The sequence below is a fragment of the Silene latifolia genome, chromosome Y, assembly GCF_048544455.1.
Source record: "Silene latifolia isolate original U9 population chromosome Y, ASM4854445v1, whole genome shotgun sequence".
Lineage (NCBI taxonomy): Eukaryota > Viridiplantae > Streptophyta > Magnoliopsida > Caryophyllales > Caryophyllaceae > Silene > Silene latifolia.
This window is the reverse complement of record NC_133538.1, coordinates 362,751,607-362,775,719: the sequence shown is the minus strand read 5'-3', so window position 1 is coordinate 362,775,719 and position 24,113 is coordinate 362,751,607. Positions and strand designations below refer to the sequence as shown.

At 41.2% G+C, this 24,113-nt stretch overlaps 1 non-coding gene across 1 annotated transcript; it reads right to left on the bottom strand.

The window, feature by feature from the left end:
• Positions 1-5,916: 5,916 nt before the first annotated feature.
• On the bottom strand, positions 5,917-6,023 carry LOC141636991 (small nucleolar RNA R71). Its single transcript, XR_012541556.1, has one exon. It is a non-coding gene; the product is annotated as a small nucleolar RNA R71 (small nucleolar RNA).
• Between the last annotated feature and the right edge of the window lie 18,090 nt (positions 6,024-24,113).

Sequence of the window (24,113 nt, the reverse complement as noted above, 5' to 3'; positions counted from 1 at the left end):
AGGCATAAACGGCTGAAAATGCAATGTCATCATTGAAATACTACCATTCCGGCTCGACCTAAATGCAAAAGTAAACGTGCAATTTTTTGAATTTTTTGTTGTTGAATTTTCTGTATACATGGAGAAATTAAACAACAGTGCAAACAGAATAATTAAACGTGAATGCAAAAACAAAATGAATGCAACGCAAAACCCTTCCCCAAACCAAATCACACAATGCCCTCATTATGTAAAATCATGTGTATAAATAAGCAAAGGAAATTGGGATTTTGCGATAAAAAACTAAATAAGACATGAAATTGGGACTCGAAAACTTACAAGATTTTAAGCGCAAAAGGAAACCTCCCAAAACCAGCGTGAGCTAGGAGGTTTCAGTAGCCAGCAGTGCTACCATAAAGTGCCTGAAAAGACATAAAATACTGCACATTATCCGAGAAAACAAAAATGAAGCGGTAAATTATGTGCAAAGAATTAAATTGATGAAAGAAGTACAACAGCTACAGTGGTCGATCGACCGATGGTCCTGGTTGATCGACCAGTTCACGATGATCAGAGGGTACTTTACTGCTGAGGGCAGTCGATCGACCAGCTAGGCCAGTCGATCGACCGACCTACCTGACGAAACAACTTCTTTCTTCGAATTAACTCAATGAATTGAGTTAACTTGGTCTAATAACCTGTAAATGCACATAAAAACGCGCCCAAAATTGCGCTAAACAAAATTGTAACAGCCTAAAGACGGAAATTAAACTAAGGACACACTAAGAGTTTTTATTTATAAACAACTATGAAGTTTTATTCAAAACAAAAACAAAACACGTCCGGGTTGCCTCCCGGCTAGCGCTGGTTTCAGACCGGTCCCGCTCAATAAACTCCCAAAGTCTGGCTAAATAAGCACCAAAGATTTCATCCTCTTCCTGTGGAAAACTCAGAATATAAAACATGAGAACAGTCTCAAGGAACCGAAGTTCCCTGAGACTAAAGAAAGAAAGACTAAAATTAAAAACAACTAGAACTAGCGCTGCCTCCCCGGCAACGGCGCCAATATTTGATACCTGTCAAAGTAAGTATCAAAAATAATATTTATAAAACCAAACTACTACTAGCAAGTGGTAGTAAGGGTAGATCCGCAGGGAGGTAGGGAGATAATAGTTGTTATTAATTCTAGTCTAAGGGTAACAGTTGTGGGGGTTTTGATATGTATTAAATCTAAATCTAGAAATATAAACTAAATAGCAGATAAAAATAATAAAAGATGTAAACAATGATAAAAGGAATGCTAAGACGGTCGGTTCACTATAGCTGCGATGGCACAATAATCCTAGGTAGTCCGAAATACAGTCGCGTAGGATGGGTAAAACAAGTCCTTTCGGTCCAAGTTAACTAGTAGCTCCTTTCGGCCTATGCTACTAGTCCCTAGGTCTCACTAATACTAGCTCTCGCCCTGAAAAGTGATTCCTAAAGCCTAAATTATATTATCTCTCGATCTCAGCAATTTAGTCGTCTCAACTCATTAATTAATGCCCTTCCCTATCTTTCGATCTATGGGTTGGTCAAAACTAAGCATCTAACAAGTCTCCTCTCGGTCTCATTGTTAAATATTGCACTTAACGAATTATACGGTGCTAATCGAGACATTTAAGTCGATCGATCGATAACTACCCTGACCGATCGACTAACCGCCTGAACTCGATCGATCGACCGATTAAGCGATCGATCGACCAAGCCCTAATGCGGGTTCATCTATTCTACTGCCATCTACGCCATAGATCCCATACATCTTAGCATGAATGATTTAGCTAGACATATTAGCGATAATAAAAACAGTAAAATTAACAACTAAAGCAAACGAATTCATAATTGAATTAACTAAATAATTAACTAATATGAAACGATAAATTAGCTTTGGGAAATCTAACTAGCAATTCTAACTATGGAAGAATAAAAGAAATGAAATTGAACGGAAGAACAGAGAATACCGTAAAGAGGAATTGCAGCGAAATGATCAAACCCTAATGCAAAAGATAACTTTATTGACGGAAAATTTATCTAAACTAATGAATACTCGATTGTATAATAGGAACTGAATTAAACTAAGCTAATGAATGATGAATAATGAATAGGAAAGGAGTTACGTTATTTAGGAATGTCACGTAAAACCCTTATTCCTAAACCTAATTACAATGGGCTTCCTCGTCTTTTAATTTGCGCGTCAGCTCGTGGGATGGTCGATCGACCACTGAGGCCAGTCGATCGACTGACTCTTGCTGAACATTAGCTTGTGTTAGTTGAGCTCTGGTCGATCGACCATGTAGTTCAGTCGATCGACCAAGGGTGCTGTACAGTAATGCATTCTGACGAATCCTACAGCGCGCAACGATCTTAAAAGAGCTGCCATTTCTTCGTTACTTGGTCAAATCAGGCGTTCTACGCGGCGTTGGAAAGCTAAGAGGATAAGCTTTCACCTACAATTAGAATCACTCGATTATCAGCTCTAGAACTCGAGATATTGCCATTTGAAGCAGGCTGCAATATCGTGAAGTGCTTCGTTGCTTGTTAAACTCGTACGCACCCATGCTTTTGCTATTTGATGTGACCATAATTAGCGCACATTTAGTCCCCTAATTGAGCCTATTTTGCATACTATTATAACATTCTATGGCCATTTTATCCGTCAAAACCTTCCTATTTGCTTTTCTATCGCATTTCATATGTTTTGTAGAAAAGGAGATAATAAGGCGGAAATTCCCGTCTTTCGTGCATACTTGGAAGCTTATTGATGATATTAGATGGACTAGTATGAAGAGGAGGCAAGAATGATGACCAATGATGTAGGAATAAAGAGTATAAAGAAGGGTCATAAGGTTTAAAGCAAGGAGGAAAAGCAAGGAAGCCATTCATGAAGAAAATTGCTCGGAACGCAAACCAAGGGTTGCTCCTTTGGCTCTGAAAATATGCTAGATGGAACGGCGTCGAAAAAATAAGCGATCTAGGCTTTTGAATCACTCCAATAGGAGTCCGGATGAGAAAATGACGTCCGTTTTACAATCCGAGCTCAAACAAAGAAGCTGTACAGCAATCCGCGCGTCTTACGCTGAAGACGCTCGTCCCCTGCTACAATCCGCTCGGATTGCTCCCAATCCGCTCGGATTCCCTTGGTACAATCCGAGCGTCTTGCTCCAAATCCGCTCGGATTCCCTTGCTACAATCCGCTCGGATTCCCTTGCTACAATCCGCCCGTCCCGACACTAATCCGCTCGGATTTCTTCACAGCACGGATTGTCTTCTTCAAGCTACGAAAAGAGAAGCCCTTCTCTCAGAAAATACCGGCTCCTCCTTGCTCAACTTAAAAAGTGTAATTACTAGTTTAGCCCTTAGTTAACCCTAATGCATCCTCCCTAATTTCCACTATAAATACCCCATTTGTAATAATCTCTTTATCAAGTTTTATTAGATTAGAACCAAGTTTTCATTAGGTTAATTCAATCCTTCTTTAGATTAGATTAGGAGTAGATTAGAATAGATTAATCTCAATCTTTCCACACAAATTACACATTAATCTCTCCTTAATTATTGTTCAAGTTTATTATTCAAGTTTATTATTGGGTAATTGAAGATTATTGGGTGGTTATTGGGAGATTGACAACCTTCCATCAATTATCAAGTACTTCTTTTATCTTTGCTTTATTATTGGAATCATTAGTAGGTATAATCCTCTTAATCCTTGTTTTAATTATTGTTAATCTTTCTTACTTGTTCATCATGTTTGGCTTTGTTAGTATGATTGACAACCTTATTAACATGTTAAACTTGATCATGAGTGAGTAGTTACTTAGCTAGGATTAGTGGGTAATTAGGGGAAACCAACATGGGGAATGATTCATGCTTAAATTAATATGCTTTCATGGTTTATTTGCTTGCTTGTTATGATCTCAACTCATGCACATGTTATGTTTGATGAAATGCTAAGCCTATGAATCCTTGCATTTACTACCATCTCTTATCTTTTCAATGAGACTTGTAAGACATAAACCAACTCGAGTCTCATTAGACCATGCATGTTGTTGAGTAGGGAAGATTAAGTCGACTTGTAGGTGTTGTACAATCTAATCGATTGCTCCGGACCCAAACTTTCCTAGGATTGTAAGATATAACCCAACTCAATCCATCACAACAATAATTGCTTGCTTATAATTTGAGAACATGTTTGTATGATCAATTCCCATGAATCCCCTATGACCCCATGATATCCTAGCATTTTTAATCAATTGTTTACATCTTTCCTTTTATTGCTTGTTTATTGCATCTATTAGATTAGAATCATCAACCCATTATAATTGTGACAACCCCAAGCACAACCATAATTAGATTGAATAATTTGAGTAACCACCGTCCCATGGATCGACCTCGACTTACCACTAACTAGTTGTATGTTGAGTATTATAAATGTGTTTGATTGGATGAGTGACGACATCATGCCACATCACTATCTTAAGGCCTTTAAACGCGCACCAAGTTCATTCCTCGAGTCAATACCTCATATCAAATCCTATGCTAAACACTCGGGAACGGATTTGGCTCATTTTCCGCTGGATTCTTTACATTTCTGCAATTTTATACAAAAACACGAAAGTAGACGGAAATAGGGAAAATAGTAACATAAACTACATAATTGAGCTCTGAAATGCGTGTAAAATAGGGTGTAAAACATCATATAAATGACACGCAACACACAAGAACATGGAACGTAGGGATATATGCGCTACCAGAATCCTGCAGCGTCCCATTGGTCCTAGAATGACGATAAACTTGCCTAAGTTACGCCCCTGTTGGCTTTAAATGTGATGAACACACCTTGCGTCATGAACAAGGTTAAGTAGTCCAAAACTGCGGCATACGCTTAAATCACCATCGGTGACACACGGACTAGCTTAGTCCGGATCGGCCTCTTGAGTTGACCAGGCTGGTCTAAATCGCCTCTTAGGTTGATACGGCCACTCCTCCTTACATCGTGGCATACGCCTAAATCGATCAGCAGCCGACACGATGACTAGTCGAGTCAAAACGTCAGTCCTTTATAGGATGACAGGACTCGCCTAAATCAGTCAAGCAGGCTGACATAGCAAACCTCGACTTACCACTAACTAGTTGTATGTTGAGTATTATAAATGTGTTTGATTGGATGAGTGACGACATCATGCCACATCAAAATGGCGCCGTTGCCGGGGACGGTGTTTAATTGATTTAAGATTTCTTTTATTGTTATTAGTTGTGTCTTTTTCACCTTGGGGAAGTAAAACTCCTCAAGGTTTGTTCTAATTGTTTTCGAGTTGTTTGATATTTTGCATGTCTAGAAGGTTACAAAGAGATTTGTTACCTTTTGACCGTGAAATCGAAAGAACCTTGATGAATAATAGGAGACTTGTTATGAGGAATTTGGGAGGTGTTGGTGAAGTTGTTCAACCCACTAGTGAGTTTGTCAATCCTTTCGCAATAGAAGGAGAAGAAAACCCATTACACAATATCCCACAAAATCCACCTACAATGCCTAAATTCTCGTCACACTCTATACCCACCGAGGAGGATCTACCAAATGGTACTCCTACACCGCAACATCTCACCGGTAATTTTATTGCCAAGTCCGCCTTCATCCAACTAGTTAAGAGGAGCCAATTCGGGGGAATGCCTAGTGAGGACCCTCATTCTCATATGGAAACCTTTTGCGATTATTGTGAAGCTATCTCTCAAACGGGCGTGACTCAAGACCAAATAAGATGGGTCTTATTTCCTTTCTCGTTAATCGGCACCGCAAAGCAATGGTTGAAGGGCCTTGATAAGGCCACTCTTGGAATAGATTCTTGGAAGAAGTTAGCTCTAGCCTTCTACAAAAAATTCTACCCACCGGAAAAGACTAACATGCTAAGAGCTCAAATTACGGGTTTTAAGCAAAGGGATGAAGAATCTTTGTATGAAGCTTGGGAGCGGTTCAAAGGTATTTGTCGCTCATGTCCTCACCATGGACTTAGCGAATGGTTTTTAGTGCAACAATTTTGGAATGGTTTATATAAAGATTCAAGGAACATTCTCAATATGGGATCAAATGGAATGTTCACCGAAGTTGATGACAATCAAACATGGAACAAGATTGAGGAAATGGCGGTCCATAATTGACAATATAGTAGACCTCGCAAGGCTACTAGAGGAGGAAAGTATGAAGTGGACTCCGTTACTCAATTGGGTGCTCAACTTAGTGCTCACATTGACACAATCAACTTGAAGTTTGAACAAGCTATGGCTAGACTTGAGGAAAACTCAAAATCATCAAAGCATCATGTCAATGCCATGACGGCATCCTCATCAATCCCAAGTGGGATATGTGAGAATTGTGGAACTTTGGGTCATGACTCAAGTGAGTGTAGGGGAACAACCGAACAAGTTAATGCTTTCCAAGCTTACAAAAGTGGTACCCCTTATTCAAATTTTTACAATGAAAACACCAAGTTCCATCCAAATCTCTCATACAAAAGCCAAAATGTTCAAAACCCTCAAACAACATACACTCCACCACCCATGAGAAATCAAAATCAAAGACCCTTTTACAATCAAAACCAAGGTTACCAAAATCAAAATCCATACAATCACCAAAATGACCAAGGTTTTGATGTCCAAAAAGCGGTCCTCCAAATGCAAAAGAATCAACAAGAATTTTTCACCCAAATGCAAAAAGATAGCCAAGCAAAAGACACCACCATCAACAACATTCTAGCTCACACCAAGATGTTGGAAACACAATTGACTCAACTAGCATCTTCAAGCTCACAAAGACAAAAGGGGCAATTACCACCTCAAAGTAATCCCCCTAGACATGAAACGGTTAGTGCCATTCATTTGAGAAGTGGTACAAGATATGAAGCACCAAAGGAGCAAGTTGAGAATGAAGTTGTGAAAGCTAGTGAAAAGGAAGAAATTGTGCAAAGCCCCAAAGAAGGGGAATCATCAAAAGAAGAAAGTTCAAAGAAAAATGAAGACAAGGCCAAAGAGAAGGAGCCCATTGTGATTAGACTTCCTTTTCCAAGTCGTCAAGCCAAGCCCAAATTTGATGATCAACTTGGAAAGTTCATGGAAATTGTGAAGAACTTAGAAGTCTCAATTCCTTTCACGGAATTAATCAATCACGTACCGGCCTATGCAAAGTACGTGAAAGATATCCTCACAAAGAAGAAGTCGATCCGGAAACTTGAGACTATCGCCTTCACTAAGGTGAGTAGTGCAATACTTCAAGGGAGTTCACCTCCAAAGTTAAAGGATCCGGGAAGCTTCTCAATACCGTGTACCATTGGCGACACGACGATCAACAAAGCCTTATGTGATCTAGGGGCTAGTGTGAGTGTCATGCCATACTCGGTAAGTAAAAGGTTGGGAATGGGAGAGCTTAAATGCACCAATATCACTCTTCAAATGGCCGATAGATCGACGAAGACACCATTAGGGATATGGGAAGATGTCCGCATTTAATTGGGAAGTTTTTCATCCCGGTGGACTTTGTCATTGTTGATATGGAGGAAGATTCCAACATTCCAATCATCTTAGGAAGACCTTTCCTACACACCGCGGGTGCAGTGATTGATGTGAAACATGGAGAGCTCACTCTCGAAGTGGGAGATGAAAGCATAACTTTTAATCTTGACAAGACCATGAGAGATCCTCGTTTGCATGAGCCATGTTTCATGATTGATCATTATAGCCGGAAAGATGAAAGGAAGAAATCGGAACTCCAATGGAGGAAGAAAGTTGAAGATGCTCCATTCAAAGAGCAAGTGAATTGTGACAAGGAGAGCTTGCAAAGCTCATCAAAATCAACCAAGGAAGAAGAGGATGGCCTCATTGGCCAAGAGAAGAAATTGGGAGAGTTGTCTCCATCTAAGCAAGAGATTTTCAATGATCAACTCAATGAAGTTTGTGGTCTTTGGGACGACGAATTTGAAGGGATCTTTAATCCCTACATTGGGCATGCCATCGATCATGATCAACAACAAGGGCCACGGTCTATTGAGGACCTCTACCATAACAATGAACAAGCTTTTGATTACTTCTTCAAGGTGTTGAGCAACATCAACAACACCTTGAACATGCCCCCTTGAAATCTCATCAAGAATGAGAGTTTAGTGGAGTCCTCCCTAAACCACCACTTGTAAATATTTCTAACTCCCTAACTTACTTTTCAATTCTTGTATTGCATTTTTGTCATTTTTGGATTTTTATTTACTTTGATCATAATAATTGTCATGAAAAGAGAGAAGTGAGGGAGGGACTAACAATTTCAATTGATGTGTAGTGCTTTACCTTAGTGTGGGGATGGCAATTGCCTAGGCTATTCATGCTTTAGTAGTGCCCCCACAATGAAGAACACAAGAAATGAAGAAGAATGGAAGAATGGTAAAGGGAAATGCATTGTGCACGAATGAAGTGAATCCGGGTACAAAGGACCAGAATCTGAGCGGATTCCTGAGAATCCGCCCGTCTGCAGCAAATCCGAGCGTCCCTGCTCGAGAAGACGCCCGTCTGGGCTGGTGAGCTGAAATTGCAAATTTCTTGACTGTTGAAGAATCCGAGGGTATTTTCGGAAAGACGCCCGTCTCAAAGAATCCGTCCGTCTTTTATACAAGACGCCCGTCTTGAAGTCAAGAAAACAAAGAAAAATCTCTGGGTGAAATCCGTCCGTCCGCACAAAATCCGCCCGTCCCTCAAAAAGAATCCGAGCGGATTCCCAGAATCCGCCCGTCTCTAGGCGGGATTTTGAAAATTTTGAAGCTGAAGAATCCGCACGGATTGCGCCCAATCCGCACGGATTGTCCCTCGCGTTCGAAATTGTCGACTTCTTTATAACCCACCCCACCTTCATTCATTCATTCATTCATTCACAAACACTACCCACAACATCAAAACCCTCATCCTCTCCATCACAAAAACAAAAACCCTCAACAAAATCCACCAAAATCAAATCAAACCATCCTTCAAACAACAAATCAATCACTCCATCTTCAATAACAATCAAAACCAAGAACAAATTCTTCAACCTTTGAGTCGATTTTTGATTTCATAAAGGCAAAGCCTTTCACCTTCAAATCGATTTGGGCATTCTACAAATTGAAGATTTTTGATTCTTTTCTTGGTTAGTTCATCAAATGGCAAGGACAAAGGGTGCAACAAAGGCAACAAAGGCACCAAAAGCAAAGGCTCTCTCTCAAAGGCAAAAAGCTCTCCAAACAAAGAAAGCTTTGGCAATGGTGGTAGCAACACCAAACTTGGAAGTGCAACAACAACAACAACAAGCTTCTATGGGAGCATCACCTTCTACTCCGGTAATCGATCAACTCTTGCATTATCCGGAGGTAACTTTTATTTCCGATACCCATAGAAAGACATTTGCCAAGTTTGCTATGAAATCAATTCAACCCACCAAATTCATATGTAAAGATGCTTTGGAGAAATTGGGTGTTCTTGAACAAACAAAAGCCTTTTTCAATGCCATGGGTTTGAAGAAATTGTTTGAAACAAAGGAAGTAACATACCCCTCCCTTGTCTTGGAATTCTTAAGTTCTTTAAAAGTGACAAAAGTTGAGAATAGGGAAAATCTTGAGTTTCGTCTAGCTAACACTAGTAGACGCATTACCTTTAAGGAATTGGGTGAAATTTTGGGTCTTAGCGATGAAGAGAAATATTATAAGCAATATGGGAAGTATGACCCCGAGCCTCTTTGGGAGGCAATCTCCGGGAAGAAATTTGATGATTTTCATGCTTGTCGTGCTCTTTTGGTCCATCATCCGGGCATAAGAGTATGGCACAAAGTTGTGGGAAATACCATAATTGCTAGGAAAGACACCAATCATTTCACAAGACTTGATTTTATTCTCCTTGAATCGGCTTTGAATATTGGAAGAATTCACACCAAGCCTTACAATTCTTTGAGGCTATTGGTTGATAGATGGCTCCATGTTGATAGTGGGAAGAAGGGTACAACCGTTATTGTTAATGGCGGCCTAGTCACGGTCCTAGCCAAGCACTTTGATCCTAATTTCAATAAGGATAGCAAGTACAAGGCAAAGGAAGGTGGCCATCTTATTGATATGTCTATCATGATTAACAAGTTCAAGTGGGTTGCTCACAATCCCCTTGACACCAAGTATGGGTGGCTTACTAGTGAGGCTCGATCATTCACTTTACCCGCGAAGATTTGTCGTCTAAGTGTCCACCGGACCAACTATTTACTTCCCCTATCCGAAGAAGCCGAGTACATCATTCAACAACAAAAGGGTGATCATGAAACTCCCTCCTCTTCCATTGTTTTACCGCCATACCCCTTTGTGTATGAAGAGTTCAAACCGCAAGGAGTTGAAATTGGGAAAGACTATGTCACTCTTCTTATGCAAGCCATGCACAAGCAAGCTTATGAAGATCGGAAGAACACTTATTTGGCTCAATATCCTCCCCTCTTACATTTAGCTAGGCAAGGACTCCTTGATCCATCTTGTCCTTTGCCTAGTTGGGCGGATAAAGAAGCCTTATTTCCGGGTGCATCTAGGGACGTGGTGGAAGACAATGAGGTTGTTGGAAATGGTGAAGAAATTGATGATAATATTGAGGAAGAAGCAAGTGGAGATGAAGAAAGAGATGGTGAAGATGATGATGAGCAAGATAATGAAGAAAGTGAAGAAGAAAGTGCCAAGGAAAGTGGCAATGTGACCACTTCTCATGAGGGAAGTGATGATGATGATAGCATGATGGAAGACTAGCCTTGGAGACTCCTACACTCCCATGGTTTGTCTATATCTCTTTGTATTTTATTTCATTTTGATCATTCTTGGTTTAGTCCTAGCAACATCAAAGGACTCACACCTCGGTACCAATGAGGTGTTCTTTTTTGTTCCCATTTTTGAAAATCCAAAATGACAATCTAGTTTCATGCATAGCATAGTGTGTGCATGAACTATACCCATCTTTGACATTAGAAATAGTGTCTTATTTGGTTTGGGGAAGTTAATGCATACACAACGGGAGGTAATCTAAATTATCCTCTCCGTCATAACAAAAACCATGCATCATGTAGTATAGCTTAGTGTAGAATTGCATTTAGTATAGAAATCATGCATCATCTTTGCATAATTTCCATCATTTTGGCCATTGAGGACAATGCCCATATTAGTGTGGGGATGGGAATTCTAACACTTAACTTTTATTCAAAAACCATAAAAATTGAAAAATTTCAAAAATCAAAAAAAATTGGAAAAATTGAAAAACCAAAAAACCAAGTTCATTTCCTTTGTATATATTGTCTTGTATATATTGTGTTTGTTTATCCTTGTTCACTTTGATTGACTACGCCACATCCGAGACATGAGGATATTGAAGACCGCATGGTATGATCTTTCCAATCTTCTTTTTCCTCTTTATGTTAATGACTATGTGGCTTTATTTTGATTGATGCGGTAAAAACAATGTGAATTTAGGACTTGCATTTAGTTTATATGTCATATTAGTTGGTAGAATCATTTGCATTAGGATGTTTATATGCTAGTTGCATCATGGCATGTAGTTTGCATGTTAGAAAAATTTTGCGAAACCGTCTATTTGGGAAGCTTGACAAGTGTATATAGGCCCTAGTAGATGCTTTTTCTTCTTAAGACTTTGCTTGTTAGAATGCTTGTAAAACACCCTAGGATGTGTCATGCTAGTATCCTTTGACCCATGGTTTAAGGCCTAGTCAAGAGTACCTTGTGGTGTGATAACTCCTTGGCTACCGTTTATTCCAAGGTGACCCTTGAAACCATGCATTCATCCATTCATCCATCCATGTTCTACCACATTTTGTCATCAAAGGGAATGGGCACAAAAAGAAATCAATTTGAGTTCAATGAAATGAAAAGTGAAAGAAAGTTTGCAAAATGCATCAAAAGAAAAGAGGAGCAAAAATAGAACTCCTAAGCTTCAAATACAAGGCACCCTCATTACTAATTGAGGTGACTTTGAAAATGTTCAAAAGAAAATGCAAAAAGTTGTCAAGTGTTGAAAATGCCAAAAATCAAAAGAAATGGCAAAGAAAGTGTTCTCAAATGTTATATGCCACAAGAAATTGGGGGGAAAACAAAAAAAAAAACAAAAGCAAACTCCCAAAATGAAACTCAAATTCTATCGATCCCTTTATCCACCGTATCCATTTTTGTGCATGGTAGAGAGGGGACGACCCTTCTTCTTGTCTAGGCAAGAGGGGGAATTCCGCGATCCTCCTGTGTTTCTAACACCATAGGGAGTCTACTCTTGACAAAAACATTTAACGATTGAGGACAAAGGTACCCTAGCTTGACACAACTTGGAGGTGATTTATTGGTATCCTTCTAGGCTTAGTAGTTCGAAGAAATTGCATCTATGAAGGAGTGTGTACCCTTATATTGCTTCCCTTGTAGATAATTTCCGCCACTTAGATGAGGAGAGTGGCTATTCTTTTGTAGATACATCCATTACTTGATTTTGTGTGCTTAATGTTTGGATGTGTCGCCATTTTGGCAAGACCCACCTTGCCTTGCAAGAAGGCATCCTACCTCATGGTTGTCTTGTTGTGAGTTGAAGGGGCGGAGTGAGACCCGCTAATTGTCTCATATCGGTTATATTAGTAGGATAGTTTAAATAAAGGTCTAGTTTTAGTCACCTCTTTACTCGGGACGAGTAAAGGTTCGGTTTGGGGATATTTGATGTGACCATAATTAGCGCACATTTAGTCCCCTAATTGAGCCTATTTTGCATACTATTATAACATTCTATGGCCATTTTATCCGTCAAAACCTTCCTATTTGCTTTTCTATCGCATTTCATATGTTTTGTAGAAAAGGAGATAATAAGGCGGAAATTCCCGTCTTTCGTGCATACTTGGAAGCTTATTGATGATATTAGATGGACTAGTATGAAGAGGAGGCAAGAATGATGACCAATGATGTAGGAATAAAGAGTATAAAGACGGGTCATAAGGTTTAAAGCAAGGAGGAAAAGCAAGGAAGCCATTCATGAAGAAAATTGCTCGGAACGTAAACCAAGGGTTGCTCCTTTGGCTCTGAAAATATGCTAGATAGAACGGCGTCGAAAAAATAAGCGATCTAGGCTTTTGAATCACTCCAATAGGAGTCCGGATGAGAAAATGACGTCCGTTTTACAATCCGAGCTCAAACAAAGAAGCTGTACAGCAATCCGCGCGTCTTACGCTGAAGACGCTCGTCCCCTGCTACAATCCGCTCGGATTGCTCCCAATCCGCTCGGATTCCCTTGGTACAATCCGAGCGTCTTGCTCCAAATCCGCTCGGATTCCCTTGCTACAATCCGCCCGTCCCGACACTAATCCGCTCGGATTTCTTCACAGCACGGATTGTCTTCTTCAAGCTACGAAAAGAGAAGCCCTTCTCTCAGAAAATACCGGCTCCTCCTTGCTCAACTTAAAAAGTGTAATTACTAGTTTAGCCCTTAGTTAACCCTAATGCATCCTCCCTAATTTCCACTATAAATACCCCATTTGTAATAATCTCTTTATCAAGTTTTATTAGATTAGAACCAAGTTTTCATTAGGTTAATTCAATCCTTCTTTAGATTAGATTAGGAGTAGATTAGAATAGATTAATCTCAATCTTTCCACACAAATTACACATTAATCTCTCCTTAATTATTGTTCAAGTTTATTATTCAAGTTTATTATTGGGTAATTGAAGATTATTGGGTGGTTATTGGGAGATTGACAACCTTCCATCAATTATCAAGTACTTCTTTTATCTTTGCTTTATTATTGGAATCATTAGTAGGTATAATCCTCTTAATCCTTGTTTTAATTATTGTTAATCTTTCTTACTTGTTCATCATGTTTGGCTTTGTTAGTATGATTGACAACCTTATTAACATGTTAAACTTGATCAAGAGTGAGTAGTTACTTAGCTAGGATTAGTGGGTAATTAGGGGAAACCAACATGGGGAATGATTCATGCTTAAATTAATATGCTTTCATGGTTTATTTGCTTGCTTGTTATGATCTCAACTCATGCACATGTTATGTTTGATGAAATGCTAAGCCTATGAATCCTTGCATTTACTACCATCTCTTATCTTTTCAATGAGACTTGTAAGACATAAACCAACTCGAGTCTCATTAGACCATGCATGTTGTTGAGTAGGGAAGATTAAGTCGACTTGTAGGTGTTGTACAATCTAATCGATTCGGCTCCGGGACCCAAACTTTCCTAGGATTGTAAGATATAACCCAACTCAATCCATCACAACAATAATTGCTTGCTTATAATTTGAGAACATGTTTGTATGATCAATTCCCATGAATCCCCTATGACCCCATGATATCCTAGCATTTTTAATCAATTGTTTACATCTTTCCTTTTATTGCTTGTTTATTGCATCTATTAGATTAGAATCATCAACCCATTATAATTGTGACAACCCCAAGCACAACCATAATTAGATTGAATAATTTGAGTAACCACCGTCCCATGGATCGACCTCGACTTACCACTAACTAGTTGTATGTTGAGTATTATAAATGTGTTTGATTGGATGAGTGACGACATCATGCCACATCACTATCTTAAGGCCTTTAAACGCGCACCAAGTTCATTCCTCGAGTCAATACCTCATATCAAATCCTATGCTAAACACTCGGGAACGGATTTGGCTCATTTTCCGCTGGATTCTTTACATTTCTGCAATTTTATACAAAAACACGAAAGTAGACGGAAATAGGGAAAATAGTAGCATAAACTACATAATTGAGCTCTGAAATGCGTGTAAAATAGGGTGTAAAACATCATATAAATGACACGCAACACACAAGAACATGGAACGTAGGGATATATGCGCTACCAGAATCCTGCAGCGTCCCATTGGTCCTAGAATGACGATAAACTTGCCTAAGTTACGCCCCTGTTGGCTTTAAATGTGATGAACACACCTTGCGTCATGAACAAGGTTAAGTAGTCCAAAACTGCGGCATACGCTTAAATCAGCCATCAGGCTGACACGGCAGCTAGCTTAGTCTGGATCAGCCTCTTCAGGTTGACCAGGCTGGTCTAAATCAGCCTCTTAGGTTGATACGGCCACTCCTCCTTACACTGTGGCATACGCCTAAATCAGTCAAGCAGGCTGACACGACAGCTAGCTGAGTCAAAACGTCAGTCCTTTATAGGATGACAGGACTCGCCTAAATCAGTCAAGCAGGCTGACATAGCAAACCTCCTAAACTAAAGAAACTAGATAACAAGCACACAATACGAAGGATAAAACCTTGCCAAACTATGACAAGGGGCATTCCAAAATATGGCCAGAATACGCCCCCAAGTTTAACTGCCACCTTGGCGGAGCAGCCACAGAAAGAAATTTTTAAAACTTACAAAGTCTGCCACCTCTGGGCCAGACTGCCAAAAAAGTTCATCAAAACATAAAAATACTTAATTATCGGTCACATTAATGACCTCCACCTATGGCATCTCCTCTGCCTGCTGACCTCCCATTTCAGGTACTGTACCATCTTGCAGATCCTCAGCCGCCATAGCTTCCTGAGCTCTATCAGCAACATCCTGGGACATTCCAGCGTCACCCCCAGCAGCTTGCTCAGCCAATGCAAGAGAATTCACCTCCCCTACTTCAGGCATCAGCGCACTCAGATCAGATTGGGTGGGGTAGAGCATCTCCAGCTGCTTCTCCTCTTCCTCTATAGCTTGCTGGGTGGGAGCCTCCTCAAGAGCAGCACACATCCCGCTGATCTTTCCCCGCCAGGTAGCATAGGCAACAACGTTGGTGGCCAGGGAGATCGGCTCGCTGATCTTCTCATCAGAGCGCTTAAGGGAGTCAGAGAAAGTGCTGCACACCGCTTGAGTACGAGCCAGCTGATCAGCCCCCTCCTCCAGCTTCTTCTTGGTGACGGCAAGCTCAGTCTTCAGCTCCACCACACGCTCCTTCAGATCAGCCCGCTGCTGCGCCAGATCAGCAATAGTCCCCTTCAGCTCCTGGTTTTTGACGTTGGTGGCCCGGCTAATGGTCTGCACTATGTTGATCATTTTCCTATTGTAGAGTGCAGACTGGAGGGTCTGGTTCAAAAAGTAAGAAGTTAGCAAGAGGAAACTAAGCAAAAGCAAACAGACAGGTAGAAAATGAAGAGTATTTACCATGAAGGCATTGTGCACGTCGTTCTCAGCCATCTCCTCTGGGGAGAACTTTGAGAATGTCTCCTTCAGAGGAGGGAAGAGCAGCTGGTCGATCTCCTGCCAGTATGGCACCTTGTCCACATTCCCAAAACCCTTTGGGAAATAAGATGTAATGCCTCCGCTGGATGAAGCACGAGGACTAGCAGGAGGAGTAGGCGGATGACGAGACAATGGGTCAACCTCCAAGGGCCCGGGGGCAGCAGAACTAGAAAACGTAGGAGGATTCTGTAAGGAAGCAGCAGGAGCACTCCTCTTGGAGACAGAGGCCACATCAAGGCTGGCAGAAGGTCTCTTCCTTTTGGCAGTTTGGAGGATGATTTCTAAGGGATCAACTTTGGAGCCTCCAAGCAGACATCACCTCAGGCGTCAGGATACTTAAAACGTCAGAGAGAAACAGCATGCATATTAAAATAGTTGTAGAAGCCTTACCAGAAGACATGCTGTGAGCCGACTGAGGAGGATTGGAGGAAGAGGCAGGTGAAAAACCAGGGAGCAGGTCTGGGAACTTTCTCTCAGACTCGGAGATACTGAACAATTTGCTGCGGGCATGAATCTTGGCACCAATGCGGGTCAGGTAACAGGGGCCTGCACGAAGACGATGAAGTAAGCTAGTAAGCCGCGAGATAAAATAAATCAGGTGACAGGAAGGCTACTTACTCGAAGTCAGAACCCATTTCTCGAAGATGTAATCAGCAGGAGGCTGGATGGAGTCCTTCCTCACAAAGAAGAGGTCCTAAAACTATTTCTCATCACGGGATTTGGACACGTGTTTAAAAGGAGCCTCTCCACGGCCCCAGAATGAGAACTGACCCCTGCCCAGGGATCTGATGTTGTACATGTGGGCAAGATCGCCCAGAGTGACAGGTTTACCAGTGTTCTGACCGGCGGCTAGAGAATAGAGAAGAACCCTCCAGATGGCAGCAGAAATTTGTGCCATGGCAAAGTTGTTGGTAAAGATGAAGTCTTGGTTGAGTTTAGGGAAAGGAAAACGGAGGCCGTATCTAAATGGGTAGAGATAAAAACTAACCCATCCTGGATGGAGGGCGTCCGCTTTATGTCCCGGTTCAGGGATGGCAATATCCACCCCGTCACCAAGACCACGCAGACTTTTGATCGTAGGAATGTGGCCGGAGTCAAAGCGGAGTCACAGTCGTGGGGATATTTAAAAAGTCCCCGAGAAGGAAAGGTTGGGTCGAGATTACGGTCAGCGGGTGTGGTGGTTGATGAACATTGTCGAGTTTTACCATGGTGGAGAGAGAAAATGGAAATCAAAGAAGAAAAGGAGGAACAAATACCTGGTGAAAGAGACGGAGGGGAGTGGAACAATGAAGCCGACAAAATGAAGGAGAAGGAAGGTTGAGGGTTTAGAGATAAGAATCTTTTTGAAATGGATTAGAGTAAATGAAAGTACAAAGTGGGAGTTAGGGTTATAAAGAGGAGAGAGGGAGTACGGTGCGAGAAAAGAGGAATAGGGTGGTTGACGTGATGGAGTGCATGAGAAGGAGTGTAAAAGACGGCTTAGGGCTTTAGCATACGATTACGTAAATTCCTTGCTCGACACCTTGAAGCGTACTTCACAAGAAGTTTGGGGCAAACTGTTTGGGCTAAAAATAGCACAATAAGGAAGGCCCACTTAATAAAAAAAATGGTAGGGGAGGAGTAATAAGGAGGAAGGAAGCCCGAAATTGGAAGAAAAGGGAAACGGGCTAAAGGAAGATCATGAGCCCATCATAGAAGGCGTCCGAATTAAGGAAAAAGAAGTTAGGGAGATCAGGGAGAATTGGGGAAGGCGGCCGGATATGGAAAGAGTTCTTATGGAAATTATATTCCCTTTCCATAATCAAAGTAGGACATATCTAGGGTTCTCACCCTATAAATAGCCAAGGAAGCAAATCAAGAAGGACATTCACACATTCACACATTCACATTCAAGAACACATCAACGCACGACATTAGCATATTGTTATCAAATATACATCCGTTCAAGATCTTGCAGGCCAGACGCCTAGTGCCAGCAGGATTAGCCTTGCACCTCAATTGTAATCATCCTCCTATTCAAGTATAGTGCAATAATTGGCAGGGTACCATCCCTCCCGCGTTTGTTCCCACCTTGGGTTTTCCGCGTCACCTAAACAAGCCTATTCGCTACATCGTCACAATCCTACCATGGATTCGCTAGTCCTAACATAGAGAGGATTATCTACTCATGTTATTAAGGGTGTCAACAATAATAATGATAAGAATGCTAATGAAAGACATAATGTAATATAACAATATAGCATAAATAAAACTAGAGCAAGAGTAATATAGAGACAACAATAATTAAAGCAAACAAGTATTAAGATTAGGAAGAGTAGAAGAATGATTACAATCTTTATGAATCCGGCATAGAGAACACTCCACAAAGCAAACAAAAGGTAAAGAGATTAAGCAGTCAAGGAAAGAGTAATTAAGAGTTTCAAAAGTTTAATCGGTAGAAAGTATGTGAAAAAATCATTAAAAACCTAATTACGACTTCCTTATATAGGGAAGCGTAATACTTAATAAAATAAAACAACACGGACTTAGTAAACCCGCATAAGCTAATAAACCTCTCGATCGAGTGGATTGAGACCACTCGATCGAGGTCTTCTCCAGCATTTCCTCTCGATCGAGCAGATAAAGCTCTCGATCGAGGAACTCCAATAATCACCATTTCAATCGAGCAGATATAATCACTCGATCGAATCCTCGTGTCAGCCAAACCACTCGATCGACCCCCAAGTCTTGTCGATCGAGTGCTTTTCCACCAAATCGGCCTCTAACTCGTCTTTGGCAGCTTTAAATGACCATCCTTCACGCATTCTAAGGCACGACTCTCGCTCTAATATCTCCCGTATCCTCATAATGCATGCTAAACAGGACGAATAGGGCGCGGTTTCACCACTTTCAGGTTCATTTCTGCAAATTAGACAAAACAAACCAAAGTAGCCAATTCGGGGCATTTTGCAATACATAACGACACAAAAGGAATAGAAATGCGTGCAATAAAAGACTAAAAAGACTATATAAATTGCACGTATCAAATCTCCCTAAACCGAACCTTTACTCGTCCTCGAGTAAACTAAATGCAAACTAATGGAATGGAAATGAAAACTCAGAGTTAGCTATAACTTGTCTACTTGAACCAATTTAATGCAAATGAAAATTAACAGTCATAGCTACAGTAGTCAATACGCAAACGAGTTATAAGATGTCCATAAATAAAACTGACCTATCGACCTTGCAAGACCAACAAAATCGGACTCTCACGGGGCCACTCTTCTCTCATGAAGCAAAGGGTGAAATATATATGTTTAAGAGAGAAAGAGAAACAGTTACTCACCTAAACTGCGACCTACATAACATGGATGCAATAAAAATGATAGGCGATTCAAGTACTATACACACATTCCAACCAACAATGTCCGTCACAGCCGAGGGCTTACAAATAATATAAGAAATTGAGGCCACAGGTGAGAAAAGGCAAAACAAATTATGGAAATGTGGAGGTATAAGCGCCAAGCTAGTTCCTAAACAAGACCATATGAAATCATCCGAGTCTCAACTGGCTGTAAAATAAAGCTTAAGTGCCTTTTATGGCACATATCTCACTAACAAAATACACTATCTCCTCATAAAGATGTAAATAAGAACAGAGGAGTGAGACCGTCACAAACTTCCCTTTTTAATACGGTCGCATTTATTCAAACAACTAACTTTTTTCATTTTTTTTTCTCTTTTTTTTTTCACGTCTGATTCAATCTTTTTCTCAAAATTTTTATTTTTTTTATTTTTCTTCTTCTTCTTCTTCTCCTTCACGTCTCATTTCTTTTTCTTTTTCATCCCTTTTTTCATTCCTTCACCAACTCCAAACAATGAAACGACCAAACTTGCACAAGGATAAACATACCACAATAATCACACTAAACTACCTTGACTGGGCAGGCTTAGTTTTGGGTGTAGCTAATGGGTCAAAAAGGCTACATTTGGCTAAAGTGGAGCTAATTGGGTGAAAAATGAAAGATGGGGATATTTTCAAGCACCTCCCTACATGTGACACCGACCACAAACCCGAATATATGCATTTGACAAGAAATCGAATTTCATAAGTGTGCAAAAGTGATGAACATATAATGCAAGGTGTACTACTCTTAATTCCTAATGAACTGGTCATGAATGTCACCAGTTATATGGCTCTAAAGCTCAGAAATTGTAAAGTAGGTTGCCAATCTATCAGGTCAAGTCTACACGGTCAGCTAAATTTTTGACATTAACTCGGAGATATGCGTAAGACTAAGCTAATAACTGTCAATAAAAATGCAAGGCTCAAGTAAAAATGGCAAGTTAAAGTGCAATATCATCACGGAAATCAACCGTTCCGACTCAACCTATATGCAAAATGAAACGTGAATATATTTTTTGATTTATTTTTTTGAATTTTCGAATTTTTTTGATTTTTAAGCTTTTTTTAAAAGAAATAAATACAATGCAAGCAGAAAAAGGAAACGTGAATGCAAAAACAATGCAAAATGCAGACTCAAAGGATGCATTACCCTCCCTTAACCAAAACGGACAACGCCTTCGTTGTCTTCCAGCATACACCAGGAGATAGATATGGGAACGGGGTAAAAACAACCAATAAATGCATGAAAAACAGTAAATAAAAAGGAGACAGAAATAAATAAAAGAGCAAGAATGTACATACAAAATACGAACTTTCCCAAACCAGCCAGAAAACTGGGGAAGTGAGTAGACCAGTAGCTACTCGTCACCGTCGTCCTCCACGTCCTCCACCGTGAAGTCTGGGTCCACCTGCTGCTCCCTCCTCCTCGTCTCCTCAGCGCGTACTCTCTCCTCCTCCTCAGCAGTGTCTGCGTCGCTGGCTGGCTGTGGGTACCCCTCAGCTGGGTACCGGTAGAAAGACAGGTGTGGCTAGCCCTCAGGGACAGGACGTCCTCTCCTCATGTGATACTCATATAGAGGGAACAAAGCAAGTGCAATGTCCCGCTCCATACGAGCCTGCCTGGTAAGAAGCTCAAGAAGCAAACCGTCATGGCGCCCTTGGTCTAGGACCGCGGACGCCTCAAAAGGTGGAGGTGGAATAAAATTAGCCGGATAAACCGGCTGTGCAGTGTCAGGAGTAGGTGTAGGAGTAGGGATCGGGGTAGGTATGGTCGTGGAGGTCTGGCCACCCGTAGAAGGTGTGCATCCCTCTCCGGCCTCAGGTCTATTCTGCTTCCTAGAAGCGGACATGGTAGAAGGTGGAGCAAGTGGGAGGTGAAACATGAGTAGTGGTGGAGGTAGCCTGCCCTTAACAATGGGCAGGGGAACAAGACGGGGCAAAGTGGTGCAAGGTAAGGGCACAGACAAGGAACCACAAATCTTCCATGTCTGCTGGTCAGAAGCAAGCCAAAACATAGAACAGGCAAGAAAAGTAGCAATGTCAAGGTACCTATCAGTTTCTAGGTGTTGTAAGTCACGAGGAAAGACGCGGAAGATAGAACAGGCAAGAAAAGTGGATATGCCACCGCAAACAATGGTGCCCGTCGTCTTCTGCCCCACATTATGAAAATACTGAGCAGTCAGGTAAGCAATGTTAAGCACAAAAGGTCCCTCACTATCAATGTTCAGGTAACCTCCAAGAATAGACATCTCAATGTTGTTCACATTGTTTGGTTCTTTACGGCCAAACACGGTCCCACCAATGAGACGCAAGAAGTAACGGGCCGGGGGAAGGTGGACATGCGCGAAATTGCGCTCCTCATAACTAGTCTATGCCAAGGTCCTCCACAACATGCAGATGACCATCCTAGGAGGGACAGAGTCCCCGGTAGAAGACAAACCTAACCTACTGCCAAACTCAGCTAGGGACCAGGTCGTGGTCCAGTTAAATAACTAGAAGGAGACACACGAACTACCCGGGTCAGTGGCGTAAGCGCCAGCAGAGAAGGTAAAGGAGCTGAAAAACTCGAGGGTCAGCTCCTTGTAGGCCAAGGCACTCATGGTAATCAGTCTCGACATCCCCGTCCCGTTCAATATCTCAACTACGGGCTCGTAAATACCTAACCTCTCAAGCGACTTATGACACAAAAACTTAGTTGAAGCAAAATCACAGCTCTCTAAAGCAAAGAAATGAGTACGATGTAAAGCGTTAACAAAACGTACCTCAGTGTAGTCGGGTTGTGAGTCAAGAGACTCATCGACACGGATCGTGACCTGGCCAGCAGCGGGTGTAGCTCGTCCGCGACTCAGGCCTCTAGTACCTAAGAAAGAAGCTCGTCCTCTGACGGAACGAGGTACTAAGGCAGCCCGGTAAGCGGCTGTGACAGCTGGTGACCACGCAGCAGGGGTGGTCACCGTAGTAAACACGATACCTGAAGTGCTAGCAGTAGCTGTGCTAGTAGAGGTAGCAGTGACGGAGCTAGCAGCAGTGCTAGTAGAAATTGTAGAGCCCGAAACAGAGCTAGCCATGACAGAGGCGGAACTAGCAACGACAACAGTAGTAGTACCAACAGTAATAGTAGGGGAAACAGCAGACAAAACTGTGGTACTAACAGTCGGAGTGACGGTGGTAACAACAGGTACCACCGTCTCAGTCGAGGATTGAACAGCAGTTGAACTAGTCGAGGGAAGGGAGCTACTTTCCATCCTAATCAAGCAAGAAATAAGGGAATTCAATCAATTAAACAAATTAAACACAAAAACTCCCAAATCAGTCGGGTTTTCGAACCAAATTGCTAAACCCTAAACCCTAATTCCTTAATAATGTCGAAAAACAAGCAATTAACAACAAAGGAAATGTAGGGAGTACTTACTTGATGATGAAACCACAAAAATAAGCAAGAAAATTGAAACAAATAGTAGCAAAAGACGGATTTTCGATCGAAAACCCGTAAAACCCTAATTCCCAAATTGACCGCAAAGAAGGACAAATTTTAAGGTGGTGAATGAGGGCTTTGGCCGATTTATTAGCAAGGTAAATAAAGTGGGTAGTTGATTTGGTATTAGGGCAAGAATTATGGAGGAAATGAGAGATTATCGCACAAAATATCGCAAATAAGAAGTTGAATGAAACTAGAATGAAAAATAGAAGTTAAAGAAGTAACTTCCTGCGTGTAATAAGCAAATTCACTCGATCGAGTGATTTAAAATCACTCGATCGAGAACTTTGGCCTCCAATCTGCTCGATCGAATAGAAATCCTCTCGATCGAGTATTCTTCAATTTTGCCATTTCGATCGAGTGCCTTAAACCACTCGATCGATGAACTTCCTTAGGCCTTGCTCTCGATCGAGTACAAAAAGTACTCAATCGAGTTGTTTTCTCGTGCAATTCATCCCAATGCGGTATAAATTCCCCAAACCTGCATAAAAAAACACAAAAACATATACCGACAATACCAAATCACAAAATACACAGTCTATAGTCGATATTCGCTAAGCTAATTAAACTAAAGTCTAACAGTTCTAAAAACGCAATAAAGAAGTTCAACGGGAATTTAAATTTTACAAATTGTTACACGGGGCATTCCCCGCTTATTGCCCAAAACATCTCAGTATCCCATAAGAGGGCTTCTGAATGTAGGAGGTCCCGTCAGCATCTCGGACCGTTTTCTTCGATCTCCATGAGTTTGAATTTGAACCAGTGGAAGGAGAATAGTTGAAGTCCACGTAAGCACGAACTTTCTTCTTCCCTTTGTCATTCCCATTGACATTGACATTGGCATCTCCATTCTGATTGACTTTAAACGCACTTTGGCCTTTGACAACTCCAGCATCCACTCCATCTGTACCTGCAGCAAGGAAAACAGAAGAATGTTCCTCCTTTTCGCTCTCAGTCTGAGGCGGAGGGG